The following is a 21,777-nucleotide window of genomic DNA, read 5'->3' on the forward strand; positions in this document are numbered from 1 at the left end:
TAGGCTGTCCTGTGCTGATCCAGGGTTGAAGCAACTTTCACCTATAATGCTAAAGTTGTCTCTCTCTCTTCACACACTCTCTCAGTCTTTCTACTTCTGCAGACGGCCTGGGAAAAATAGCTCAACCAGCTCTCTTTCTCCACTTCTGTTTACATAAGCACACAGAAGCGGGAGGGGAGCAGTTCCGGTCTGGCCACCCAGCCCAGCATCTGATCCATAGCATTGGGACTGCTGAGTGTGGGAGAGGAGAAAAAGACGCTCCACAATGTGGGGAAGCGCTTTCCTTTTCTCTTTCAGGCCCTTCATATGTGTGCAAAAGGACACACTTTGTAACCAAAGGACACGCTTCATACAGTGCCACGACCTCCCCAAAAACACCTGAGCTGCTTTGACGATCTCATCATGCTGCTGCTTTCAATAACTCATACTAGTTTGACTCGTTTTTAAATGCATCCATTAGCAACGGCCACAGAGCAATACATTTTAAAGGCGTCGTGCTGCTTGTTGCTTTAACTGTAGAAACAAAAGCAACATGATGCAACCCAGGTAAGAGAAGCCTCAACAGGAATAGAGCATGTTAAAACTTTACATGATTGATACAAATTTCATTAAAACTGGAAAATTAAACCAACGTAAGAGAAACTAGAGGTCGACCGATATGTGATTTTCAAGGCCGATGCCGATATAGACTTAAAAAAAAAAAATTCAGGCCGATGTCCAAAGATGATTTTGGAAGCCGATAGACTGTTTTTCAAAGCACATTAATATGACGAGCAATTGAAACACTTATATGAATTAATGCATATATTAGAAATTAGATTAAATACATCAAGAGAACTAATATTTATTGAACTTTAAATATAGCCGTACAAAGCCAAGTAAAACAAAAAGTACAGAACGGGTAATTAGCAGTAAAGCACGACACCAATATAACAACATTTTTATTTTTTGACCAATGGCGGATCTTGAAAAAAGTCCATATATCGGTCGATATCTAGAGAAAACCCAAACAAAAAACCACAGTGTTGTAACTGGTGGCCCAGCGGCCCCATGTGTTTGTGCTGCCTTCAAGGTAACCGCAGAAAATCACTCCAAAAACAGACAAGACAACAACAAAAATACACAAAATGAACAACAGAAATAAAACAAATGACTCCAAAAAACAGCAATGTGACAACAAATGAACAAAACGACTCACAAAAACACCACAAGGCAATTAGAAGATTACATATGACAACAAAAAAACCTACATAAATTTAAAAAAAAAAAAACACAATATAACATTAATAAAAACAACAGTAAATGACTCAGAAACACACACACAAATAAGAAGAGAATCTACAAAAATGACAACAAAAAACACAAAGAACACTCTTTGGTTATTTCCTGTGTTAATGCTCAGATGGTCATTATTTCAAACGCTAGCATGAATGTTGATAATGTGGCCCTCGTTTCAATCAATCACTCTTCTGTGGCCCCTGCTGTGACTAACGTGAATTAAGAACTGGAAATTAAGAATAAAGTTTTGAAAATAAAACAGTAGTTAATTTCTATGAACGTTCTAGGTATTTTATTTTGAAAAATAAATGGGTATACAGTAGAGGGGGAAGTGTGCCGCCAATTATACTGTTGCTATCCCTTTGCACATAAACAAAAAACTATTGGCTATTGTGTGTAAGTTGTGAGAGTGCTGGACTGTAGAATCAGTTTTCATGGGAATTTAAACATACAATTTTAAAATGTGTTCCCTGAGGGACATATTTAAGAAAAACTCAAACATCCCAAATAAAAAATAATTGATCATAAACAGCATTTCCAAGCAATTCATTATGTCCAGCGCAATCAATCCTTCACTAATAGACGCAATAAGGGATGCAATGGATCCACCCACTATGACAGGTAGTTCAGATCTTACATGAAGACACAAATACAAACACAGGTGGGAACAAAAAATAAATCTCTATATAAAAAAAAGCTCTACTACCAGATCCATGAAACTATAGACGGCTAATTTGTGCAAAAAAATCACCTTTAATCACAACATTCACATCTTATTTTCTACCCAAGGCTAAAGAATACTAACTAACTAACTAGGAGCGATTATTGTGATCAAATAGAAACAACTCTGTAAGAATTAATTACTTACTACTGCGCGCAATCGATGAGTTGATATTCGTTAGACCTCTCCCGCATGCCCGCACACCCTCGTCATTCCAGAGGATCTTAGCATGGTCGTAAAATTCCTAAAAAGGATTTAAAAAAAAAAACAAAGTTAGGATGAACAACATGAAACATCAATATGAACAAGTGTCTATAACAGAAAACATCAAAATAAAATCTAAATCTTAGGATTTACTCAGAACATTGAGAAAGCAACTTGTAATAAGACAGAATCATGTTTTTTGATATTTTTTAAATAAATCCCTCCTTTCTGAAACTGTGGATCAGGACACAATAGAAACAATCCTGTAGCAGATAATAAATAAAGGTTAAAAATTAACAGAATCGTGCAGGCATTTGAGGGCTGTGGTTCTCCAGTTGGATTTATTTGTTTAAGAACAGATGAGCAGATTCAGAAAGAAGCAGAATATATATCAGTTCATCGAGTTCATGAAGAAAACTGGGATGCGCTCAAGGCCTGGTTGTCACAATACAGCCATTTATTGCCCAAATACCATCTTCAGCCCGTCACACACAGCACAGTCATGCACATATGAGTTGTGCTATCACACTTTATACTTTTAAAAAATGCTGACATGCAGCTGTTTAACTGTAGAGATGAGAACTGTTATAAATGGTGTTTCTAAAACCTAAAATATCTCCTTGAAAGCCATGTTGCTACTTTTCTGGTGGTTTCTGGCAGATATGTTCAATTTATTAAATCCTCAGGGTTTGGGCGTCTTCAACAGCTATTATTTGCTAACTTCAGCACCAGAGCATCAGCTGTGCACTGTTTAAGGGAGAGTAACAGGTCCCTGAAGAGAGCTCGTCTTCTCTGCTTCATTGTCTACTACAAAACCACAGATTGGGAATCGTCGCCCCCTGCGGTCACAGATTATTTTTCGGGTCACAACTGTTTCTATCCTCTTTTGGTAAACAAAAGAGGGTTACATTGACATCTTTAACTTTTCCTGTTTTTTTAGAGCAACCAAAAACAGCAAAAGTCGGCATTTGACCGAAAAAGCTGCTAAATGATCTAAAAAAGCAGGTTGAAATGCTTCACTCCAATAAAAAAACAATGGGATGTTTACAGGCAGTGGGGCCTTGTGACATCATCAATCATGTGATTTCAAGATGGCAGAACACAGGGCCTTAAACTGTAAAGCAGTCCCATTTTTAAAGGGAAATCAAATAAATATGGTGCATAACAATGCATATATCGTCTAATAAATACATTTCAAAGATTTTAGGCCAGATTTATAAAACAGTGGAAGATCACTTTAAACTCTCTCCTTTTTGAATCTTTGTGTCACAGACAGTAAATGTGCCTTCTTCCTATGAGACTGTGAAAAAACCAACATTTCTGACATATTTTGGTAAGCTGAGCAAATACTTGACTGAAAATTGTCAAAGCGTAAAGGGGCGGGGCTTTGTTATTGGGTCATTTAATTGGTTCAAATTCTCTTATTGGGCCAGTAAAGAAGAAGAAGAAGAAACATGGTCTTATTGGTAAATAAGGTAGTGGACCAACACATATTTATCCACCCAATATACCCAAGTGCCGGTCGAAGGTCATTTCTTCAGTGTTCCAAAAACATTATTAAATATGTCCCTAATTACTTGATTACTTTTATTTTTCTGGTTCTTTTTACCACTTAAAATATCTGAAGATGTAGCAAGAAAACCTTTAAAATAACTTGTATATGTACCAGTAGCTGTAAATCACAAGCATTTGCTTAAATTACTGATAACATGGAGATAGAAAAACCAAACGGTATCTTCTCAATCATTAGAGCTGCAGAGTTCAGCCCACAGTCCAAAGGGGAAACCCTCTGAGCTTTCATTGTTTCTGGATGACATGTCCCCCTGGACCCATTTAGCTTTATTACAGGCATTCAGTGCTAATGTCTGTGGATCCCTCAGGTGAAACACATTCAATTGACAGCCTCCCAGAGCAGGCACACCTGCAAATTAAAGCTGTGCTCACCAAGACTGGCCCCCGTCTCCCACCGTTTGTGTCGGCAACCCGAGAACTCAAAACAAAGCCCTTACACACTCTGCAAAAATTGGCTCAGGAGAATTCAAACTTTAAGTCTAGTTTTAAAAAGGTTTTTACAGATCAGTAATTTTAATAAAACAAAATTTGGGGAAAAAAAAGAGTCTACTTAATCCGTGTACCCTTCTTTCTTTGGTTATTCTGTTTTAAAAATAAATCAAAATAACAAATAACAGTGTGGTTATTTTTGTTTTTCGGATTTAAAACTAAACAGAAATACGGAAAAACCAAATACCAGATAAGCAGAGTTTTTCTGTTTTGGTTTTTTTTTAACTTGTGCTGTTTGTGTGATATTTATGGGGACATTAAAGCGAGAACTGAAGTCCGTTGCACCTCATTTAAGGGTCTTAGACCAGGGCTCCTCACACAATAGGACTGTCTAGGATTTATTTCAGCAGTTTTCTGGTCCTGCTCCTGTTTTCAAGCAGTCTGTGGATGTTTTAGCTCGTAAAAAGCTGCTCACGCTGTAGTTTTGTTTCGCGGCGTTACGATCCAAAGAGTATCCAAATGAACTGGTGACTATTCACTGTGAGGCTGGTGTGAGGAACAATAAGTGTTAGAACTTCTACCATTTGACATTTTTGCAAAAAAAAAAATACAGCTTTCTTTGAGGGCAGTAAAAATGTTTATTTTGCACGTTATAAATACCGCTAACGGCAGCCGTCAACACACACGGAAGTTGATCATAAGAAACGAGGAGCACCAGTAGATTCATTACACCACCTCTGGTTCCACATATGTGCATGTTTTACGTAACATCCGTTTTTTGATTTTGAATTATTTGTATTAATAACGTCTCAATATCTCAGTAATGTGACTTATGCTTTGCTTCTTTTTATGTCCGAACCAGGAGCAAAAGTCCACCCAGTCACCAGTTTATCTGGATACTATTTAGACCGTAACACTGTTTGGTAAAGTTGGTAGATATTCACAGATTCGGACTTCCAGCATTAATACTCTTTACCGAAACGTCATCGACACACAAATTACATCTCTGCCATCAGTGTGAGGTGGACAACATGATACAAGATCATCTTTTACCAAACACAGCAGAATAAAGGTCTGCCTGTGTGTCCCCTCTGTGTGGTGAGATTAAAACATGAAGCTGCCGTCCTAGTTTCCCCGTAAATATCCAAATGTCACACAAACAGAACCAGATTTAATTCTAAAACAGAAAAACATTGCTTGTTTGGTTTTTCTGTTTTTTTTGTTTCTGGTTTTAAATTGATAAAACCAAAAAAAACAACCTTTTTTTTTTCAATTTTCCAATTGGGTTTTGAAACGAAATAACCAGAGAACGAAGGGTAGACGGATTCTACTTAAATTGATCCGCAGCAAACACATTTTTTTAAGTGATACTCAAACCATTGAGGAAGGCACTTTAAAGTCTACAGATGAATAATAAAAGTTTGCTATTAATTTGTGGAAAGTCATTTTTGCCTCAAACACATCGCTATTTTGGAGGTTTTAGCCAATCAACGTTCGCATATTATGTTCTTGTCAAGTCATAATTTCTCCTACATATTTCTGGTCCAAAATATCGCTATAAGTCTGTCAGTGGCACTTTTTGCACTTTAAAATAGAAAAAAGTCTGATGTTGTTTATTTTTATATACAGTATATATATACATATATATATATATATATATATATATATATATATATATATATATATATATATATATATATATATATATTTGAATTTTAAAAAGCTCTTGCAGAGTTTAAAGTCAAATAAATTCTAATTTATTAAATGTGATGATGATAATAATATATAAAAATAGTCAAAATAAAATAACTTTTGATCTCTTGTTCCTTTTCATTATTCAGATTTTTGCAGGGTCAATATTGTGTATCAAATCATAAAGGCAGGTAATGGTAAAACCATTTATAAACCTAATGCTCTTAAAAAGCGTACATTGATATGAAGCTGACATTTATCACTACGGTGACTTTAGCGATAAGGAATATTCCAAACTAAACAGACGTCTTAGGAAGCAAACAAAGTGTCAATGAAATTCACGACACTGAAATATCTGCAGGAAGCGAGATGCGACTCACCGAGGTAAACTCAAAATCCTTCTGGTTTATTTGGTTCAGTACATATTTAATCCGGGATTGGTGAGCCGGACAGGCTAACTGACAGGGAGGCGTGAGTGTCGTCATGGCCGCCACAATGGTCTGAAACACGCAGAGAAACATTGATTTATCAGAGACTCATAGGAGTTACAACAACAGGTTTTAAAAAAAAATACTTTTGAAGGTAAAAAATTTGCTTTTTGTCCTAAAAATGTCCTCTAACATCTTTATTCTAATAAATAATTATTTCCAATTTATTTATTTTTTTTTAAAATAAAAACAAAACTGATAGTGTAGCAAATTGGATTTCTTACCTCTATAGCTTCTTAATGTTGTTTTTAATGTCTTGTATTTTCTGTTTTTTCTCCCTGTGAGAACAGAAAACACATGCAACAGTTATTACAGCACATAGTCACATAATTAAAATATTACTACACAAATAAAATGGGAATTTATACCTGTTAAATCAATGCTTTATTAAAAAGTCTTAGGCCATTTTTTTTGGAAATCTTACATTATAGAACGAAGAATATCAATATGGACGTAAACATGATTATTTGGCTGTGTAAGCACTTCCTGCACCATTGTGGCAGGATGCAATCCTCCTGCAGAAAGAAGCCATTGCCACACAATATACCCTTTCATTTTCTGAATCCACATCACTCTATACTGAAACAAACAAAGGTGCACTGGTGAAGAAAAGTTCCCGTTTTTTATTGAGGCTCCCAGTGGATATAACGTTTTAACTGATTGGTGAACACTCACGAGTAAAAAAAAAAAAAAAAAAACAAAAAACAAAAACAAACAAGTGTCTTCATAATTCAATCAGGTCTTAAATTAAACCTTAAACCTCAGTTTATTTTGCCGTTTTTGTCACTTTTGGATGCCAAAAGGTGAACAGTCTACAGCAGAGATGAAAAACTTGTGTCAGAGCGAGACCCAAAAAAATGTGAATGTCTGATCCGAGGGCCACATTATCAACATTTATGTTAGCATTTAGAATAATGACCAATCTGAGTATTAATACAGGAAAGAACAAAGTGTGTCGGGTTTCCTTGGTCTGTTTTTTATTTAATTTTTAGACATTTTATGTGTTTTTAATTCATTTGTCTATTTTCTTGTCAATAGGGTAATTTTTTAGCCTTTTTGTGTGTTTTTTAAAGTCACTATGTGTCTTTTAGCTGTACCTTTTGTGTTATTGTTGTCTTTTTGTGTATTTTTCTGTCATTTTGTGCAATTTTGTTGGCATTTTGTGTGTCCCGTTTTATATGTTGTTGTTTTTGTCGTCATTTTATGTTGAAGTGGTTTCTCTAGTGTGTTTTTGTTAGCATTTTGTGTACTTTTGTTGACATTTTGTGCATTTTACTATTGTTTTCTGTGTTTCTAGACTTCAAATTCATGAAATACAATTTTGTTTTGGGGGCCGCATGAGGCTCCCGGGCCGCCAGTTGCCTACGTATGGTCAACAGCAGGTATTAGCAAATTCATTGCTACGCTCCGTTTTGCCCAGAGTGTTGTAAAGACAAACACCATTTCAGTATCCGTGCACAGTTTCATTGATAACAGCTGCAAAGGCCTGAACATCACATGACTCTTTCAGGTACAGCAGCTGCTCTTTCAAAACCTTCAGACAAAAAGCAACAAAAAAAAAACCTGTTGAAACTCAGATAGTGATATTCACCAAATATTAGAAGAATGGGAGCGTGAATGGAACAGCAGCAGCTGAATAACTAAAACTAGAGGACTTCAAAATAAAAGCATAGAGGTATATACTGTATTTTAGGAGTATTGTGTGGTATAAATGGGGTTGATTGGATTCTTTCATTTGCCTGTAGTCGTCAATGAGATTAATCACACTTTTTATTATTGCTGATTACAAATTGATTCTTAAATTTATAGATGTATTTTCCTCCTAATTTAGACATAACAATAACACTAAACATAATTGAAGGTTCTAGATCAGGGGTGTCAAACTCGTTTTAGTTCAGGGGCCAAATACGGAGCAGTTTGAATTGAAGTGGGCCACAGATTTTATTCGGAAAAACTAATTTCAACATTATTGTGCCCTAGTTTGCTCTTCTATGAATAAAAATAATACAAAATATGTAAGAAACTGACAATATCCAAGCAATAAGTGATATAAATCACTCCCCACAGGGTCTTTACTTTAAATTTCCTTGATTTAGTTTCCAATTTGTATTCAGTTAAGGAAAATGTCATGTAATAAGAGTAAAAATGAAAAAGGAACAATAAAAATGACTGCCATCAAGCGATATAAGCACCGGAAAAACTCTGAGCCCCTGCAAATATTGTTGAGTTTACTTTACACATGGATTTACAATTTTTCTGTCAATTTTGCTTTCTCTTGCGGGCTGAATTGGACAATCCAAAGGGCCAGAAATGGCCCCCGGGCCTTGAGTTTGACACATATGTTCAAGATATGATTGAAAAATGAAGTTGAATAATTCAGCAGCTGACTGATGTTAAACTTTAGGTCAATAATCATATTTGTGAACCACAAAACTCAGATTCTGTGTGTTAGATACAACCCAAAAATAAACCACGGATGATGCTTCCTCCTGAAAAATCCTTTTCTTGGAAAAAAAAAAAAAAAAATGTTCAGGAAAAACAGAAAAAAAAAAAAAAAACTTGTTTCCATAGCATCAACATGGGATTGAACTCCCTGCAAATTGTTTCCATGAAAAAGCCGACATGGATAAAGACTAGATCCTCTGTCACACAGTGCAGTGTTTATTCAACAACATCCTTAAGCTCTGCCTCACTTCAAACTTCTTTATCAGAGATTATTGAACAGTTTATTTAACCAGTGACAAGCCCCCGTCTAGTTATGCCAGAAAAAAGAGTTAGGGATAAATAAAAGAATATAAATACGTCGGTGAAGCCATCAATAGAAAAAAACAGGACAAAAGCTCATGTGGAAAATCTTGACTTTACTTGTTGATCATAAGAAACTAAATTAGAAGGTAGAGTTAACATCTCTCGTCTTTCTGGCACATTGTTCAAAGCACCTATTTTGACCGAAAAGTTAAAAAAGAAGGAAACGTTTCAGGAAAGGCTTGAATTTATGTGCTAAAATTCACAATTTGAACATATTAACTAACTAACACTGATTATAAGTTAGAGATTTAAAGCTGAAAATGTGTTTTTATTCACTTATTTACTTCATGGGTTCATGGAGCAAACACATGGAAAGGTGTTTTTTTGGAATTTTGAATTGTGGGTTGACCGTTTAAATATATTAAGGCAGTTTTGACAGCATAACAATTTTAAAAACTAAAGTATCATATGAATGTAGCATCACACACCCCTCAAGACTGCAGCACCTTTGTCAACAAATTGGATACATCTACATATTTTAAGATAAGATACTCTTTTACTCAAAATGGTACAAGTTTCGAAAAATTCATTTTTTGTTGGGATTTTTTTTTAAGGAAAACAAAGGTTGTAAATATAAAATGGGTATGAAAGGGAAAGAAAGAGAAAGACTTACTCTGCATTGAAGCCATTTACGTGTAATATTCGCATCTGTTTAACTATCGTACTTTTCCCAGATTCTCCGGCTCCTGAAAAAAAAAAACAGACACAATCACAGACTAACTCAGTGACAGATACACAAAGTTGCTTTTCTGAGTTTAAAATTAGTATGTGTTAGTATGTGTTGACTGACAGAGCAAAACTTGAACTCCTTTTTCTTACTAGAAGCAGCACAAGTCTGTACAGAAATGAACAGAAAGATAAAATGGTCACTTTGGGCTACTCTGCAACACAAACATCCAGACAGAAACTAACACATCAGTTTTTTCTTCATTTATATTTCATAAATTTAAAAACCACTTAGGAGGGGATTATTTCTAAACTTTAAGTTACTAGAAGATGTTCACTTACTGCACACAAAACCTCCAACTGTTCAACAACTCAACAACAAGTTCCTAGAGAATAAACTCACGACGATCACCAGTGTTTTCTCTTTATAGAGGATTTCCACCGACATAACTTTCTGGGCAGTAACCCGGATGTGCGGCCATGTTGGAGGCAAGCGGATGTTGACACTCACAGAGGTGAACTCTGCGATGGATAAATCACAGAAAAGCTCCTCAAAAGGCGTTAGAGATGCAAAGGCATACAGGGAAAGACTTGGTCCGCAGGAAAGGGCATGATATTTGGAAAAAATACGGTTTACTGGTGGTGCAGATCCATACGAGTTGGCTTCCTCGTCTTGGATCAATGACCCAGAGTCTTCCGTCTATTATGTATCCTGATATCGTCAACTCCCTAGATTTCACCAAGCCCATACACAGCAGAAGACCCTAAATCTTATAGAAGATTGGAGGTGGGCTATGGCTGTAGAGGCTGGCGTTAGCAACGGATATACTGTGTATCAGCAGATAACTCAGTCAGTTCTAATAATTTCACAGTGAACCTGCAGCGTACTTACTCTAAAATAATATACAACAACCAGGCAATCTTAGATGTAGCCAAATCTAAATTTGCCTAAATCTAAGCAGTTATCAAACAGTTATAGTCCGTTAGATGCAACTACTCTGGACCTCGATTGGTACGCCGACTACATCCAGTGGCCTGTGAAGCAGCGGAGCCTCGTACCAGCGGTGTCCGCCAGCGGAGGAAGCGGTGTGATCAGAAGCAGGAGCGGGGCTAGCAACCAAGCTAAAAGCTAATCCTCAGAGAACGCCGCTTCCTTCCATCCTGCGTTCTAATGTCCGCTCCCTGCAGAGCAACCTGGACTACCTGAAGCTGGATTTAAATGCAAGACAGGAGATGAGGGCGGCGGTGTTTGCATATTATACACCAATAACAACTGGTGCAACAACGGTGAGCTAGTCTCATGTCACTGCTCTCCTGATGTAGAACTACTGACTATAAAATGCAGACATTGTTCTCCCTGATCTGTTAGAACTTTTGACAGTCTATAAAACTCCACGTGTTTTACAGTCTGACCAATTAGTACAGTCAAAAACACGACAATAGTTCAGCATTTCCTCTTTAAATTTGGGATTTGCTCGGTTGTGTGCTGTTTGTAAACCTGCTGCTTATTTCCAAAATGGCGACTTCCGGGTTGATGACGTGGTTGATGAACCCGCTATACAAGCTTGTTTCATTAACAAAGACATTTGGAATTTTCCCTCAACCTAAAATAGTCACTTTTTTATTTCGGCCTTGTTACGACCACTTTAGATCTAGGAATTAGGGATGCAACATAACCAGATTCAAAATGGTTAAACCAGAATAATGTTTTTAACACATTAACAAATGGTTTCACTATTTTTCCTCTGGTTATGTTGGATCCCTAATGCATAGACCTAAAGGGGTTGTAAAATAAGTGGGAGGCTTGTCCAGGATTTCCAGTTGGTGAAGGGCAGCTCCTGATTGGTGAGTATGTGGAAGGTAAGGTGAAATAGTCACTTTTTTATCCTTCCTTTTTCGTATTACAACTGATAAAGGGTTTGTTTGCCACATGCCTGGTTAGTAAGTTTAAAAGGTCAGTTATGGTGTCACTAATAATGTCCAGTAAGTCCAACAGCTAAAGTCTGAGTGCATGAATCTCATATCTATTTCAAATTAGAATGGCTAGGACAGCCACTAATCCAATGATGGTAATCCTAATTTACAGCCTTTGCCTTCAAGATTATTGAGCCGTATGACAGGATCAAAATTAGCCTTAAAGATATTCAAAGTGGATGATTGTGGAGAAAGTAGGGAGGCAAAGGGCCGGAAAATTGCTTAAAGTCTGGAATGTAGGAGATATTTCATCAAAAATATAAAATTTTCAAAGGAATTATTTCGTGGATTTAGCCAAAAAATGGGAGCAATTTTAAATTACTATCAAATTAAAATATAAATATTAGCATCCATGCGAAATAATACTATTAACTACAGGGTTGCAAAATTCCAGGAAATCTCAAAGTTGGAAACTTTCCATGGAAATAATGGGTAAAAATGGGTAATTTACTAAATGGTAAATGAACTAGATTTATATCGCGCTTTATAACCACCGAGGAATTCCCAAAGCGCTTCACAATATCAGCTCATTCACACATTCACACACCAATGGGACTGAGCTGCCATACAAGGCACTAGTCGACCACTGGGAGCAACTTAGGGTTCAGTGTCTTGCCCAAGGACACTTTGACACCGAAGTGTTGAAGTGTCCTTGGGCAAGTGTAGCCTGGGATCGAACCTCCAACCTCGGAATCAGAAGACAACCTCTGTACCACCTGAGCCACTAAACTTAAGGATGGTAAATAACATTTTTTTTTAAAATCATATTTAGGATTACTCCCAATTTCTGTTTAATTTCAGTAAATAACTCCCATGAAAATGTAATATTTTTGAAAGTTCCTAATATTACAGAGTATTTCACAGTCTCGTACCCCTTCAGACATTTAACCTAAAGCCATGTACCCCCTACTCCTGCACACTTAAAAAACATAATAATGTAACATGTCCCTACAGTGAAATTTGTCTATGAATTTCACCTATCCTGTTGAGGAATAATATATCAATCATAATCTGTAAGCACACAATAAAACATCTTATTCAGAATTTCCAATGTTGTCGAACTGTTTTTCTTTTTTGTTTTTTTTCACATAACCCCTATGGCAATTTCCGTACCCCACTTTGGGAACCTAGGCTCTACAGGGGTCACCAACACGGTGTCCTCATGGACAATGTGAGGGGCCCTCAGGAGCTCTAGTCACTGATGAGTTCCATCTAAAATGTGATTTACTTTCCAGGATTCAAACTCACTAAGATAAATAGATATCAGAGATGTAGTTAAATACTGATGATAAAGTTTTAGAATTAAATGAACCATCTTTCAATGTTTATTTTTATGGAAACATTGTGACAAATGTTTTTAAGTGTCGCAGATCAGAGGGGTATTCCATAAAGGAGGGATAACAAACTCTGAGTCTATCCATTAACTCTGGGTCAACATACCCCGCGATGGGAAACTCTGGGTATCGGATTCCATTACATTTGGTATGAAGTGGGTTAATCAACCCTGAGTATGTAAACCTTGGGTAACTTACGTGCACGCGTGCGATAAAAAGCCATCATCAATGGATCGAAGATGAGTCGAGCTGCCATGGCAACCACCCGGAAAATAGTGATTTATTCACCGTAATGGGTGAAAAGCCGTTGTTTGATGAATATGAGCCTGTTCTAAAGGTGCGTTCAGTCTTCAGTGACTATAGTGGCTTAAATCACCCGTAATAAGTCACACTTTTTGGTCGCTTCATCACTTTATTGCTTCAGTGACGTGACGAGCGGTGAATAATATGAATAAAATGTGTTTGAGGAGATGTGTCAGCAGCATAGGATGGCTACATTGAGAGCCCTCCCGTTACACTGGATATTAAGACAGTAAATGCCGCTTGATATTGCATCATTTATATAGATTTTTAATGTAATATTGTCACCAGAGTCATCTCAACGTCCTAAAAAATGTCATAAAAAAACACTGAAGCGGGACGCGAACCCACCGCATCCACGCGCAGCATGACAACTCACTGCGCCATCATATCTTCAAAGAGCCGTGATCTACAGATTTAACTGTATAACAATATGAAACAATAATCGAGCCTTAAAAGTGGATTCATTTAAATTGTCATCTTCTACTTTATATTATCCACAGGTTTGTATTCAGTGAACTTTACTACAGACGTCAGTAGATGTTTTAATGCAGATCAACCTCTCAGTGTCTTTCACTAAATGATCTACATCCACAATGTTATAAAGAAAACCACCGTTTGCACACACAAAAAAAAAAAAAAAAAAAAAACGTAAATCAACACAACATTAGTAATGATGTGAACACGTCTGTGGTGTGTGATGTTACTAATGTGTTTCAGAGAAGAGTTAAGGTTCATTAAAGTGTTCAGAAACGGTGTTGAGGTGGGCGGAGCCAGGTAGAAACCCAGGGTTTCTTTGATAAAACCTGCCAGCGACCAGGTTTAGTTCACGGACAATGTTGCCAGGGAGCGTTTAGGAATGGGATACTCAGAGTTTCCCTCATTTGAACCCGAACATACTCAGAGTTTGAACATAACCCGCTTTATGGAATACCCCTCTGGTGTATGGTCAGTCAATGATATGTTATAGTATTTTCAAAAAACGCAAGGTGAATTTTCTCTAGAATTTAATGAAAATTAAACAGTTGCATAAATTAGGAGAAATAAAGTGTTTCATGTTGAAACCTCAACATTTCCTACATTTAATATGTTATGATTTTATTTATTCAGACAACTGTTTTTCAGGAAATTTACTTTGATCTCCTGACATGTTTCGACTGTCAACTGCCAGTCTTCTTCAGAGGTGTCTGCTGATCAGTTTGATGTGGGATAAACAGCAGTCTGAATAAATGAAACCTTAACATGACCTTGCTGGAATTATTACGCCAAACTCAAAGGAAACATCAAAGTGATCATCAAACGCCTCTGAAGAAGACTGGCAGGTGACAGTTGAAACATTGCAGGAGATCAAAGTAAATTTCCTGGACAACAGTTATCTGAATAAACGAAACCTTAACATTATCTAAAAATAAGACAAAAAGAGCTTGGTGGAATTATTTTGCAGAAGTCAAAGGAAACATCAAAGCAATCAGCAGATGCCTCTGAAGAAGACTGGCAGTTGACAGTCAAAACATTGCAGGAGATTAAAGTAAATTTCCTGAAAAACAGTTGTCTGAATAAATGAAACCTTAACATTATTCAAAAAGAAGACAAAAGGAACTTGTTGGAATGATTTCCTACATTTTTAAGTTACTGCTAGCCTATCTTAACCTCTAATTGAGGTGAAACCATGAAAATGTTTAATAAAAATATTTAAAAAGTGATTTTCTAACTGGAAGCCCTTCAGACTATACAGTACCTATGAAGTAGCTCAGTTTCAAAAAGGTTGGTGACCCCTGCTCTACAATATTCCAAAAAAAAAACAAAGAGCACAGCTGCTTCTTTGCCCATCCTGGTGTCTCTCCGTGCCGTTGCATCATTGCTTTGGTGGTTGTGAAACACTCATACAAGAAGGGCTTAGAAGAACGACTCTTACACAAATACATAAAATGAGGAAACTCATGATTATAAACACATATAGTAATGACAAATCTCACCCACACCCACACCTACCTAAGAGTAGGAGACGGTGTGTGGCCCTGTAGATCTGTTTGTCTTTTTGGAGCTGTTTTTCTATCTTTTTGTTGGCCTCCCGCTGAGCCTTCTCCTCATTTCTTTGGTCTTCAGTCTTACTGTTGCCCAGACAGCCCATCTTCACAGAAACCCACTGGCAGGGTCTAGGCAGGGGTTGGTGGTTGGAGGAAAGTAGGAGGAAGGTGGGGAAAAGGTGATCAGAAAGAGTGAAAGGGGGGCTGATGGCTATTGATCCTAAATAATTCCCAGTCTAGTCCAGAGGAGCTATATCATATATGTATGACACCTGGCACAAAATGGGTGACATGTACAGGTCCAGATGAGGCAGATGTTGGGGTTCCAGGAGCAGGCACGGTGTGAAAAGGCTGCTTTGGTGCCACCTCACACGTTTTGGATTCCCCTGTCTGTTTTTTTTTCTTCTTCCCAACTATAAATCCGCAGTGAAGTCATCCAACATTTGACAACCGATGCTCCATGTCTCCAGGACTCACCCTGACTTCTCTCATAATGCAGCTACTACACTAGAGATCTCACAGATGTTTCCAGATGCCCATCTCCAACACTGCTGCTCAAACCAAAGCCATGTGTGGCCCTGTGTGTTTCAGTTGAGTGATGCAACTTTAAATCCTCCTAAAAATGACTCCTTCAGACCCTGTGCTATGGACAGGCAGCCTCAGAGGAGGGTGACATCCTGGTAGATGCTGGAGGTTTGGTTTATATATCACAGATCCCAAAAGGCCTCGCTTCACCGTCCTTTTTCCTTCTTCCACTGGTGGTAATTTGTATTTCTGTGAACCTGGTTAGTTTCCTGGCAGCTTGATGTCAATGGATGAATTCATAAAAATAATAAGAATAATAATAAATCGCAGTCCGGACGATAACTGCAGGAATCCTTGGTTATTTCCCGGTTTTGGCGCAGGTACAGCCCGCTATCAAATCCCTGGGCTTTTTGTATTCCCTTTGAATCCGATGTGGTGCTACATGTGCACCGTGCGTGGACGCGCCGCGGTCAGACGCTGCTTTCTGCCGCAGCCGCTCCGATGAACCGACGAACCGGAGCTCAGACTCGTCTCTTCACGGGGTGACTGTGGATTATTTTGCCCCCCCACCCCAATTTTCTCTGAGAATTGCACATTGAGATAGATAGCGTTGAAGAGGTGGGGTGGGGCAAACGGCTCTCACGGAACCCTGGGAACGGAGTGTCGGGGTCAAGGCGCCCGTGCTAAGGCGCTCATATCCGGTTGCCGCTTTCACAATAAAAAAAGATTTAAAAAAAAAAAAAAAAAAAAAACTAAATCAGTGCTTCCCAACAGCAGTGACAAAAGGGTCAGACTAAATGTGGACATTTGTAAATGATTTATTTTTTTCATCAAATTTGATGATTTTTTTACATTTGCCAAGAAAATAAGAACACAAAACGTAAAGTGACTGCCTCACCTTGGAGAGTAGTTTCTGGCTCTCTGTAAGTTGCCAAAATAAGGTTTCAAACACTTTTGTTATCCGCACTGCCTTTCCATAAAGATCTACAGTGTTTTTCAGTTATTTTATTTTAATCTTCCTAAATATGTTTTTTTTTTTTTTTTTTTTTTAAATTTACAACGTAAATAAGATCCCTGCTGCAGAAAGACGTTTTTTATACTTTCATATGACCGAAAAAATGCAATGAATGACATTTCTTTTTATGTTTTCACTTTATCTTTTAAAGTGAGAACATAAAGTTTCAGTCAGTCACTGTGCTGAGACATTGGAACAGACAAAAACATTTAATTCCTCTTTGGACAATCCTAATTAACAATTTGAGTACCCAGTTAAGCTCATATACCCTTTTTTACAAATTGCAGGAGAAAGCAGGGCTATCTATGTATATAAAAATTTTTTTTAAAAAAACCAAAAACAAACAAACAAGCACAGGGAGAACATGCAAACCTCATTTTGGGAAATGAACCGAGCATTCAGGACCTTCTTGAGCAAACCACATCATCACTTGCTGCTTTTTTATATCAGGAAATGTGTGAAAAGATCTTTTTATGTGTTTTGAAAAATGTGTCTCTATTAGAGGGACACAAACTATTGCATTTTCTCTAATTTAGTGTTAACAGAAAATACATAACTATCACAAAAAAAAAAAAAAACCCAAAAAACAACAACTTAATATTCAAAAGTTATAATTTAACAGAAATTGCAGTGGAAACTATAAAAAATCATTCTCACACCAATACATTTAAAACGTGTTGTTTATATAAATTAATTGTATAGTATTTGTATTTCACTCATTGTTTTCAATTCATTGTAATTCCGAGAAGTATGATGTCTTTTGTTTTAATGGGGTGACACTACTTCCGGTGTCAGCCTTTTTCTAGCTTGATAGCTGTAGACTGAAGCAGGTCGGATCACATGATTGCCCGGAGGTTCAAGCAGCAGAGCTACAGAAGGGGAGAGGCGCCCTCTTTGAAGCACAAAGATCACCAAGCTTCCTTTAAATATTATCTATGTGTGACACAGAGTGCCAGAATGTGAACTACATTATCATTCAATCATAAAAAAAAGGGGAACATCTCCATTTTTATTACACAATCAAATATTTTAATAGGACTCATAGTACTTCCCATAAACTAAAAAAAAAAAAAAAAAAACATACCTGTAAAACCAGAAGCTGGAAATATGTGAAGTATTTTGCAGATTAGTGCCAAAAGAAGAAACCAATTTAAATTAGTGGCTTGAAACTGTATTTTAGAACACCTTCGTACATTTCCTACACGTTAATAAAGTGAAGTTACATTTTAAAATCTACACTTAAAAGCACATAGAGAGTTTATTCTGCTTCCAGTTATACTGTATATGAGCCTGAGAGTTAAAAAAAAAGTGTCATATTCTGATGTATTTTGACTTCTTGTAGATTATTTCACATTACATTCCCTGATATACATGTTGTATTTTGTCTAGAAAACAAATGAAATAGGATTAAATGATCTAAAATTAGCTGTTTGTTCCAAATTAAATATTCACAGGCTGTCAACATTTCAATGATTTTCTTCAACGTTCTTCGAGCATAAACAATCTTCTTTTCTTGATAAAGATTTCTCACTTACTTTGACTTGTTTTAAGTACATTACAGGCCCAAAGAAAAACCATCAAGACACTTGACTGAGATGAGACTGTGGCAATCCTGTTTTTTTTGTTTTGTTTTTCCTAATATGAGAAATGTGTTTTCTCGTAATCGACGCTGTGAGCTTGTTGTTAAAGCAAGATTTGAGTTGATATTAAGTGTGAACATTATTGTGGATGAGAACCAGATATCTCATCACTCTAACTCATGTGACGGTGCTTTGATTGGTCCATTGCCCTTTAGCTCTGACGTCTAAAATCGCACACACACACGCAGAGGTAAGAGGAAAGTGCTCAGGGCAAAACACATAAAGTTCATCCATGACATCTAAATGCTGCTGTGGCTTTCTAATGAACCTGAACACCCAACTGAAGAGAGAACTAATGACTTCCATTTTTGCTCCAAACTTGAGGCTAAAATAAAACACTTGATCCATCTACCATCAACCAACAACACAACCCTTACAAATGTGTGGGAGGTTTGTTTTTTTCTTCTTTGAGAATTCATTTTTTCTTGCCCAAAGGCTATGCTGGTAATTTTCCAGTTTCACTGGTGTGCATGGACCTTTGTTGACGATAGAGGAAAAGATTCGAGTAAACAAGGACACCGATGACAGTCATGAGCGTCAGTGTGTCGTATTGTATTACATGGAATATAATGGCAGAGCAATGGTTTCCAGTAGGAGTTTTCCACCTATGGAGTTTGGGTTTGAAATGTGTTATGGTTGTATTCTCTTTTCTCCCATTGATTTTAAATCTGAAACCCATTATATTCAGATTTCAATGTAAGTAAATATCACAACAATAGCTCACAAGTTCTCTCGCTGATTTGATTGACCCTTAAAAACTAGTTGGATATTTCTCCAGGTGTTATTACTTCAAAGATGTGCTTTACTAACTAATAATGTGAAACATTTATGCTAGATTTGCCAATTTTTGTCAATGGGGTAAGTGTGGTGGAGGAGGGCCCAAAATGCAGAATAAGAAGGAGGCAGTCAGGTGAAACTTTAAAAAAAAAAAAAAAAATCCCTTTAATGAAAGTCCTTTAAACTCGGAGAGAGAATAATAAGAACACAAAGAAACAAACCTTAAACAGTAAGTCAACCCTGAGATTTTGGCTGTTGTGCGTCTAGGCTGGAAGATTCCAAAAAATGTCTTGATTATGGGCGGGGCTCCTGTCCACACCCAGTCTATTCTACAAAATTTGCAAAGAACAATCTACAGCTGCCCTGGGGTGTACTGACAGAAACATTGCCCCATTTCACATGGGTAAAATATCTTGTCCTGTGCAAGAACACAACAACATTGACTTGAATAGAGCAGGATTTGAACCCCCAACCCTTTGGTTATTGAAAGACCCACTCTACCACTGAGCCATGGTCAAATGAAAATTACTGATTTCAAAGCCAGAACCCGCTACAGCCTGACACTTTTCAAATCTCTGCACACACACACACACACACACATCATCTCTTTTGCCTTTTGTCAAGAACCGCTCATTTACCATGCAGTGCCCAAGGGCATGTGTAAAATGATAGTAATAAAGATCATCCCCGACCCGAACCCTACCTGGTTTGTCATGTCTCATTGGGTTTGGACAAAGATCTTCATCTCTAATACGATCTACTCAACACTCACTATAACAACACTCTTTACTCACAATTCACTAATCCAACCTACTCGCCACAGATTGCTGAGTTGACAGGTGCTGGTTTTTAATGGAGGGGCGGGGCCAACATTGGTGGTTCGTGATGTAAGAAGCCACTCTTACATTTTTTGCAACAAATTGAAATCCGTCATATTTCTGACCCGCTTGTTTCAGGGTATGCTGTTGCCTATCTCCAGCTCTCAATGGGCTTTGGGCAGGGGTACACCCTGGACAGTAGAAGTGTGACAATATCTCAATATGGCAATATATCACAATATTTTTTCGCACTATCGATAATCGATATGCTCACGCTAAATATATATATATATATATATTTATTTATTTTTTTTCATTTTTATTATTTATTTTTTTTTTTTCAAAACCTTTTTCTGCTTTTCCACTAAAATGTGCAGGTAGGTCTTCACAGGAATTTTGTGACTGTTTGTTGAAGGAACCAATATATTTTTTTACTGGAATATTATACTATAATGGTGTCACTGGTAAGAAAGACCCTATTTTTTGTTTACAGAAAGCACTATTGGAGATACTTGTTCATTTATATTGGTATGTTGACACTTATTTACGGAAATGTTGCACTAAAATAGTGTCAGTGTTCATAGGACACTTTTTCAATTTATTGTCTTTCAGAGATATAAAATAAAAATCGTATTTTTTCACTGAATCTTTTTTTTTTCTTGTTATGTCGTAGATTATCGTAGATTGATTTCTGACCAAGCCAAGTTACTGAACTGGAACAGATTACATTTCTGATGTAGCTGGTTATGATTTACAGTCCGCATAATCAGGACTGAATCATAACATAACCTAACCACTAGAGCGGACATAGAGGCTCGTCTGTGAACAGTCGCATTTACAGACCTTGGAGTCGCTGTTAGCTAACCAATAAATGGAAAGAGATTTGTCACTTTTATAAGTGCTGACTAGGCCACTGAGTGAGGCCCAAGGCCAAGGCAGGTTGACTTGATAATAATGTATCATGTTTTTCTGCATTCAGTGCCTTCTCCTCTCCCTTCTCTCTCTGCTCTGTTTCAGGTGTCGTGAAGCTGATGATGGCAGTTCCTGATCTGTGGTTCACAGCTCAACTAGTCTGGAACACTCTGATGTTCTATCTCTATCCTGTTCTGTTGGTCCTTCTGTCCACTAACCCCAACCAGTCCACGCAGATGGCTGCCACCTCTGAACCTGTTTCTGCTGCAGATTTATTCCTGTTAAAAGGGAGTTGTTTCTTCCCACTGTCGCTAAATACTTGTTCATGTTGATCTTGTAGGTTTTTTCTTTCTTATTATGAATTTTATATTTTGATAAGCGCATTGAGATGACTTTGTTGTAAATTGCGCTATACAAATAAAGCTGAATTGAACCCCAGGGAGGCCTACCGAGCATAAACAGTAAACCATCAAGCCTTCACCAGCAACAAAACTGGATGATAGCACAAGGCCAATTAGTCCTTGAGCCAAGGCTAAAGTCTACCTAAATAAACTAGTACTACCACCAAAGTGAGCCAGGATCCCACCAAGATGATCC

The 21,777-nt window shown here is 37.2% G+C and overlaps 1 pseudogene; it reads right to left on the reverse strand.

Moving 5' to 3' along the window:
* LOC114463044 (guanine nucleotide-binding protein G(s) subunit alpha-like) overlaps positions 1 to 16,678 on the reverse strand; it is a 35,157-nt pseudogene extending 18,479 nt beyond the window's left edge.
* Positions 16,679 to 21,777: the final 5,099 nt, after the last annotated feature.

The sequence above is a fragment of the Gouania willdenowi genome, chromosome 5, assembly GCF_900634775.1.
Source record: "Gouania willdenowi chromosome 5, fGouWil2.1, whole genome shotgun sequence".
Taxonomy (NCBI): domain Eukaryota; kingdom Metazoa; phylum Chordata; class Actinopteri; order Blenniiformes; family Gobiesocidae; genus Gouania; species Gouania willdenowi.